Source organism: Leptopilina heterotoma, unplaced genomic scaffold (assembly GCF_015476425.1).
Source record: "Leptopilina heterotoma isolate Lh14 unplaced genomic scaffold, ASM1547642v1 Lhet_628, whole genome shotgun sequence".
In the NCBI taxonomy this organism is placed as follows: Eukaryota; Metazoa; Arthropoda; class Insecta; order Hymenoptera; family Figitidae; genus Leptopilina; species Leptopilina heterotoma.
In genome coordinates, this window is record NW_025111148.1 from 33,267 (window position 1) to 40,552 (window position 7,286).

A 7,286-nucleotide genomic window follows, 5' to 3' on the forward strand; every position below is an offset into this window, starting at 1 on the left:
CCATTTCGTCAGTAAACCCGTTTTTTGTAAATATAAGGAACTGTATCGAATTTATTGAGTACTCTTATTGAATGAAGTTTATATTTACGTTTAAAGGGATGGGTATGTTGAGAATAGTGATACCGTTATTATGGCGAGTTTCCAATAGAAACCTAAGAGCTGACGCATAGGCCTTCAGTCTTAGGCTGTTTTCACAACAAAAGTCATAGTGAATAGGCCCTTAGGCCTTTTCTGTTCAAAACTCTATATTGTGCTTTAGACATTACGCTTCTGCTCTCGTAAAAATACACCCTTATAGTTTACTGGTTTGAGAACGTTAAGACGCTAAGTCAAAACTACTGAAAATTTTCAGAATTCTGATTAATAATAAAAACATTCGAAGCTCCTGCCGTAACTTTTTTTTATGTGCAGATATCTTTGAGGTAAGTAAATATTTTATATTCTCTATTTCATTAGGTTTGTTTTCGTTGTTTACATTAGCTATACTTTTTTCATTTTTCAATGTACATTGCTTTACTTTCCGTACTTGTATATGAGGTAGTGTAAATAGTTTTTAGTTATAAATTGATATGGAACGGAATATCATGTGAAATTTTTACTCTATTTTTATAACTTTTATGTAAAGTTCAGAATACCATTTATAGGTTAAGTCTACGCATCATAATATTCCTAATATTCTACGATAATGCAATAAAGCGTTGAAATAAATACGTCGACGTTAAAAGCATTTACATTTTTGGATTTATCATTATGAAATAATAGTAAATTAATTTAATAATTATTAAATTTATTATTTATCTAAATTTATTATTAAGCATGCTTAAGTATTGTTTATTTTTAGGTTATTGTTTGGCTATTGAAGTCGCTAATAATCAGGATACGTGGATCACATTTAGATGATGTTTATGACTAATTTCAATCACATTAATTAATAAAATTGTTGGTAAGTTGTTTTCATTATAAATCTTTTCAATGTAGTTGAAATGGAACAGTGTTGTTTGTATTATTTGCATGTTATTTAGTTTGTAAGCATTATAGTTCGAAATTTTTTCGATTAGTGATCAAATATTTACTTTTGACTTACTCTTTTTCATCAATATAAAAAATAATTTGATGACTAAATAATTAATACTCCTAACAATAGGCTTTTCTAGGAGAACAATTGAATTTTTATCCTTACTTCATGACATTAAAAGATGATAGATTTTTGTAAATTAAGCTTTAAAATTAAAAACTAAATTTAAAATTTTCCCATACTCTTGAAAAAGTAGTATAGATTAATAATTTACTAATAATATATATTAAATATTATTAATTACTAACTTCCAAATTCTTTTTCACTATTTGACATGATAAATTTTGAAACTTGAATTTTACCGGAATTAAAAATAACAATTTGCAGTTCGTGATTTTAGTATTTTCATCTTGATCTAAAACTTTAAAAATACCCATCTGCTAAGTCTCTTTTTTAATACAATTATTTTGAGTTTTTATTTCGTATTTTTATTATATTACGACAAAAGCGGAAGTTAAAGTTTTGAACGTTCAAATGAACAAAATTTGTTTATATCTTTTTCAAATTAAATTCTTATTACTATAATTTTGCGTCACTATTAAGCAAATTAATTATAATGTTTCTAAAAGTAAAATTTGAGTTTTCAATTTGAATTGTAATCAATAATCTATGAGAATATTTTTAACAAAAAATATTTCGTTCATTTGAACGAATGTTCAAAACTTTTTGTTCATGACAAAAGTTTAATCCTGAACTTTTAAAAGATAAAATTCTACTGAACTGTAAAGTCGTAGAAAACATGGAAAAGATAAAGAATTTTTAAGTATTCTAGATATTATTAAAATCTGGGAACCTTAAAAAACTACTGTAATTTTTTTTAAATTAAAAAGAAGTTTTATAGATGTAACTCGTAATGCAATATGGGCATATATCTAGAATCTTTAATTTTTAATAAGAAAAAATGATTTATTTTTTTAGCACATTATGAAACTTTGTTTACCGAATTAACCGAAAGATTTTTAATTTGCAAAAAAAAATATTTAACAGGTGTTTTTTTAAAATCGAAAACCGTTAAAAGCAATTAACCAAAAAGTTATAATTTATAATATTTATATTATTTTATTAATATTATATTAATTATATTATTACTTTTCAAAATCTGTATTATTTTTAACTAAAACATGAACTGGGATATAAATAACATTACTTTTCATTTTTTTGTGAATAACTAAAAAATTAAATTGTTTATTTTAAAAATAGGCTTTAATTAAACTGCATTACAGAAATATAAAATTATAATTTTCAATGTTTACCATACATTTTTCAAAGAATATTTATTCAAATTTATTTTACTTATAAATTTTCCAATTTCTTTAACTTTTTTTTCTCTTACATGTTATTTTTTAATAATTAATTTCTTTTGTCATTTATTGTAAGTAAAAAATATCAAAATAAACATTGAAACTTAACCTTCGGTTTTAATTATTAACAGTTTTTATAAAAAAGTGAGAATTGACAACTTTATCCTTAACAATTTCTTTTCTAAAAACTATCGTTCGATTACGGTCGTCAGTAATTGACTAATATTTTTTAATTATCTTTGCAATTAGTATGTTTTCTCGACACATATAATTCACGGGATGTTAAGTAGCACATGTAAAAATATATGCAAGTACTTTTCGAATAATTTTATTTGATTTTCGTGGTCATATTACGATCGTTTTCAAATTTTGCACGCACTTGTTTTCTGGTATTTAAATTATAAAAGTTTTTCCAAGACACGAAGCACATCAATTTACTGTGTCTTAAAATAATTATAATAACTTGTACTTGTTTGTTTGTTTGTTTATCAAATAGGTTAAAAGAGAAGGACTACTTTTTAAAGCTTATAAATGTTTTCACGATTAACAAATTATTCATTTTCATACTGAAAAGTGTTTATTGTTTAATTAACTTGAAAAAGATTATTTGTGACACGATCTGAATTTTGTAAATGAAAATACAAAAATGGATCTACTGTCAATATAAATCATTGATGTTTAAGTCTTCATTACAACTAAAATATTTAAGGGTTCATACCACTTTACACGCTTGAAAATGAACCTTTTTTCTAGAATTTTTTTACGGTTCCTATGGATTATAATATTGATCTCCATTTTTTAGTTCAATAAATACACTCTTTAACTTTATAAAAAACCTTATTTTATTAATTAATATTTTTAAATAATTCTAGTTCCGGTGATACCCACACATGTGACGACGATTTTCGTAAAAAAATTTTGAGGATTCTCAAAATCGGTCCAGTAGTTTCCGAAAAAACATCCCGCAGCATGGAAAAATGTAGTTTTGAGAAAAATGCGTTTAAAGTTTGTGTTGTATACTTACATAGCCATGTACGCGCTCAAATAGTACTTAAAAAATATATTTTGAGGGCTGGGATCTTTTTAAAAATTTTACACCACATTTTTGACATATTTTACTTTCGAAATCAGTAATAAAAAAAATTTTGCTTTTTTGAGACAAAGTGGTATGAACCATTAATAAACACTGATTTTAATTTGTAATAAGTAAAATAAATTTTCGATCCAGAAAAAAGTAACACTAACATAACCTAAAAGTGATTTGCTTCTAAGGTCCCTTTCTGCAGATCACGTCACATTTAGAATTATTAAATTAAAAAATTTTAAACTGTCTGGGAGACCCAGCGTAAAAATAGGCATACAAAGTTAGCAACTTTTTTTATTATTATATTTATAAAATTGTGTTAAAGATTGAAAATATTAATCACCTTGCTATTAAATATTGTTTTCTATTGCAATAAGTTAACTTTATATTTTTAAATCTGCTATTTTAAAAATTTTGCTGTTTATTTGATAATTTTACAAGTTTATTTACTATCATTTCTTTCAGAATGGTGTTATCTTCAACAAGGATTAAATTATCAGTCTAAACATGGTAATAATTTATTTTATTCAAACATGGAGAGCTTTTGTCATTTACTGTTTACATAATTACCTTTTTAATAAATCATAAGAAATTAACTTAGGATTTATAATAAACAATATAATATGTGGACGTCCACATGAAAAGGGCCTATTTTGGCACTATTAGAGTTATCTATATGGGCGTATTGCTGGCAAAATTTGGAAAATTTTGAGTGGTCTTAGAACTTTTTTGGTTAAAAATTCGCTGAGTTACGAAATTTTAAAGTTTAGAACGCCAAAAACCTCATTTCGAAAAAACGGTATTAAAGATTGCGATACCAACTAATTGTTGTATTTCTTGTTCTTCTTGGAAGTTATTCAGATAAGAATTGTTTCCGGTTTAGGGCACCTTGAAGATAAAAAACCAACAGGTTTTAAATTTTTAAAACTATCCCCCCTTCTTAATTTTGAAAATACGAAAAATCGACCATATGGGCCCTTTTCTAAAAAGGACAGTTTTTCTATTAAAAAACCATTTTTTACAAGATTAATGATTAGGTACTATTTTATTGTGTCGTTTAAAGAAAAAGAATAGATATTAAACTTTTTTAAAAAGTTTTTGACAATCTCTATTATGAAAAAATTGACGCAATATCCAAATTTTCATTTCGACAATTACGAAAAAAAACTCTAACATCAATAGCTTTGGTTTTTTGGGCAGTTATTAAGATAAGAATTGTTTACAGTCCAGGACACCTTAAAGATGTAAAATCAAGGTATTTTAAATTTTTCCACACCTCCATTTCTAAAATACGGATTACTTTTGCAAATGACCGACAAAATGGGCCCTTTTCATTTTTCTGAAGAATCAATTAAATCAAACAGATAATTTATCGATAAATTAATGAAAACCGCATGATTCGACTTGTAAAAACATGTAGATTGATAATAAAAAATAAAAAAAATTAAGATTTTACTCCAAAATTAATAAATTGCGATTTATCTCGAAAACTAGAACCGACAATAGTCGTTTGACGTGTGGACTTTCTTTTATAATACTACTATTCAAAAATAAAAGTCTATGGAGTTAATTAAAATTATAAAAAATTGCAAAAATTACAATTATTAAGTAGTTTACAAATAGTTTATCTTAAAAAAGTGTATAGGATCACATACAGCTCCAAAGTTTGTTTCATTTAAAACAACAGGTGTGTGTTGTGAGACTTAAAATACGTTTTTATGTATACAATAATGTCAACAGATTTCTCTTGTAGTAATAAGAATTTTTCAAAAAAATTTCATTTGTTATTTATATATTATCTAATTAACTGTTTTTAGAGCTCCAATAGTGATACCGGCGATAATCAAACTTCATCGATAATTACCAATTATTCTTCATCTTGGGAAGTAGAAACTGAAGTGAGGTGGCTGTTCAGTCAACTTTTGCTGTAAATTCCTCTCCGTCAACTTTAAATGAAGATCAAGGTAGCACCTTACCTCCTTCCTCGCCTGAATCCCTTTTGTCAATACCACATTCACCATCAGTAACACGAAGTAGTAATAATTTTAGCGACGATGATAATAATGTTAGAGACGATAGCGATGATAGCGATGATAGCTCACGATGTAACGGTAAAAAATTGAAAAGTTTTTTCATAGAATTTAATATTGAATCTGAACTGCGTAATGCCTTTGAAGTGAGGGATCTTCATTCTTTAATTGATTCTTTTCAAACTGAATGTTTTTTCAAGAAATTCGGAAAATTTGTACGATATAACGTCTGCTTCAGAGTTTCAGCGTCTAAAAAGAGTTGCAATACCTGGTCAATATGATTTATTTTTAATTTGGTTTACAGATGGAGTGCAAGTCTCCAAAAGTAGACGCAGTCAAATTTGGCCAGTATATGCTCAAATTGTTAACGTAGAGCTAAGATTAAGACGGAGTTTTCAATTCGTATGTGGGATTTTTTACTCAAACCGATGTACTAAGAAACCAGACATGAATTCTTATCTGCTTTCTTTTACATTAGGTTTAAGAAATTTATTCACAAACGGGTTTGAATGGAAGCATAAGACATTAAATCGTACAATGTCAAGTAAAGTAATTGCTCCAATTGCTTGTTTGGATGCTCCAGCAAAAGCTGGTGTACTAAACCTAATGCTCTACACTGGTGAGTACAGTTGTCAATGTTGTGAAATTAAAGGTGAGAGTTGTGCAACCGGTGCTGGTTTAAATTGGGTATTTCCAACCGGTTTCGAACAGTCCCCTTTAAGATCTGATGAACGAATGGAAATTCAAACAACAGTTGTTGAAAAGTTTAAAAATTTGAAACATTTCAAAGGCATTAAAGGTATGTCAGTTGTTACTAACATACCGCACTTCAGCAGGTCAAAAGGATTTATTTCTGATTATATGCATGCTGTACTCCTTGGTGTGATGTCGAGACTTTTATCTCTTTGGTGTGATTCTTGTAAGAATTTGGAAAATTATTATTTGTCTAAAGAGCTCAGAAGTGATATTGATAAAATTTTAGAGACAATAACACCACAGGATGACATAACTCGGACACCTAGAAAACTAACTCAACTCAGTGATTGGAAGGCTTCCGAGCTCAGAGCGTTTCTAAACTATTATGGACTAATAGTTTTAAAAAATCGTTTAAATAAAGTTCATTTTCAACATTTTTTAATACTTGTTAAAGCAATTCATTTACTTTCTCAAGAAGAAATTAGTCCATCAGATATAAATTTTGCGGAAACTTTATTCACTATTTTTATTATTGATGTTGAAGAACTGTACGGTAATAACAAATATTCTTATAATATTCATCAATTATCACATCTTCCATTTCAAGTAAAAATGTGGGGACCACTCTGGGCTTGGTCCGCCTTTTCCTCTGAAGATCAAAACGGTGAACTTGTTAAAATGATACATGGCTCTAATAAAATTGACGTAGAATTATCCAATACAGTTAAAATTATTCAAGCTTATCGTAGTATTAAGTATCTTATGCATCCTGAAAGAACATTAAATGAGAACAGACGATATCTTTACGGAATAACTATAACTTATGACATAACAGCAAGCGAACTTAGAGCCATCGCTTATGCAACTCATCTCACTAAAGAGCAGCTACTTGAAGAGCGCATTCCTATATATAGTAGATGCAAAATAAATGATGAAATTTTCACATCTAAATTATACACTCGGCAAAAAAAGCGTTCAAATTTTTATATTCGATGGAAAAAAGATGAATCCATGTTCTTTGGTGCTATCAAGTATTTTATAAAAGAGGGGGGAAATTCTTACGCAGTAGTAAATGAATTGAACCAATGATAGTATTGAAG

At 27.4% G+C, this 7,286-nt stretch overlaps 1 long non-coding RNA gene across 1 annotated transcript; it reads left to right on the plus strand.

The window, feature by feature from the left end:
- The first annotated feature begins 881 nt into the window (after positions 1 to 881).
- LOC122509777 lies at positions 882 to 5,508 on the plus strand. Its single transcript, XR_006302384.1, has 3 exons — positions 882 to 943; positions 3,926 to 3,970; positions 5,278 to 5,508. It is a non-coding gene; the product is annotated as an uncharacterized LOC122509777 (long non-coding RNA).
- The last annotated feature ends 1,778 nt before the right edge of the window (positions 5,509 to 7,286 follow it).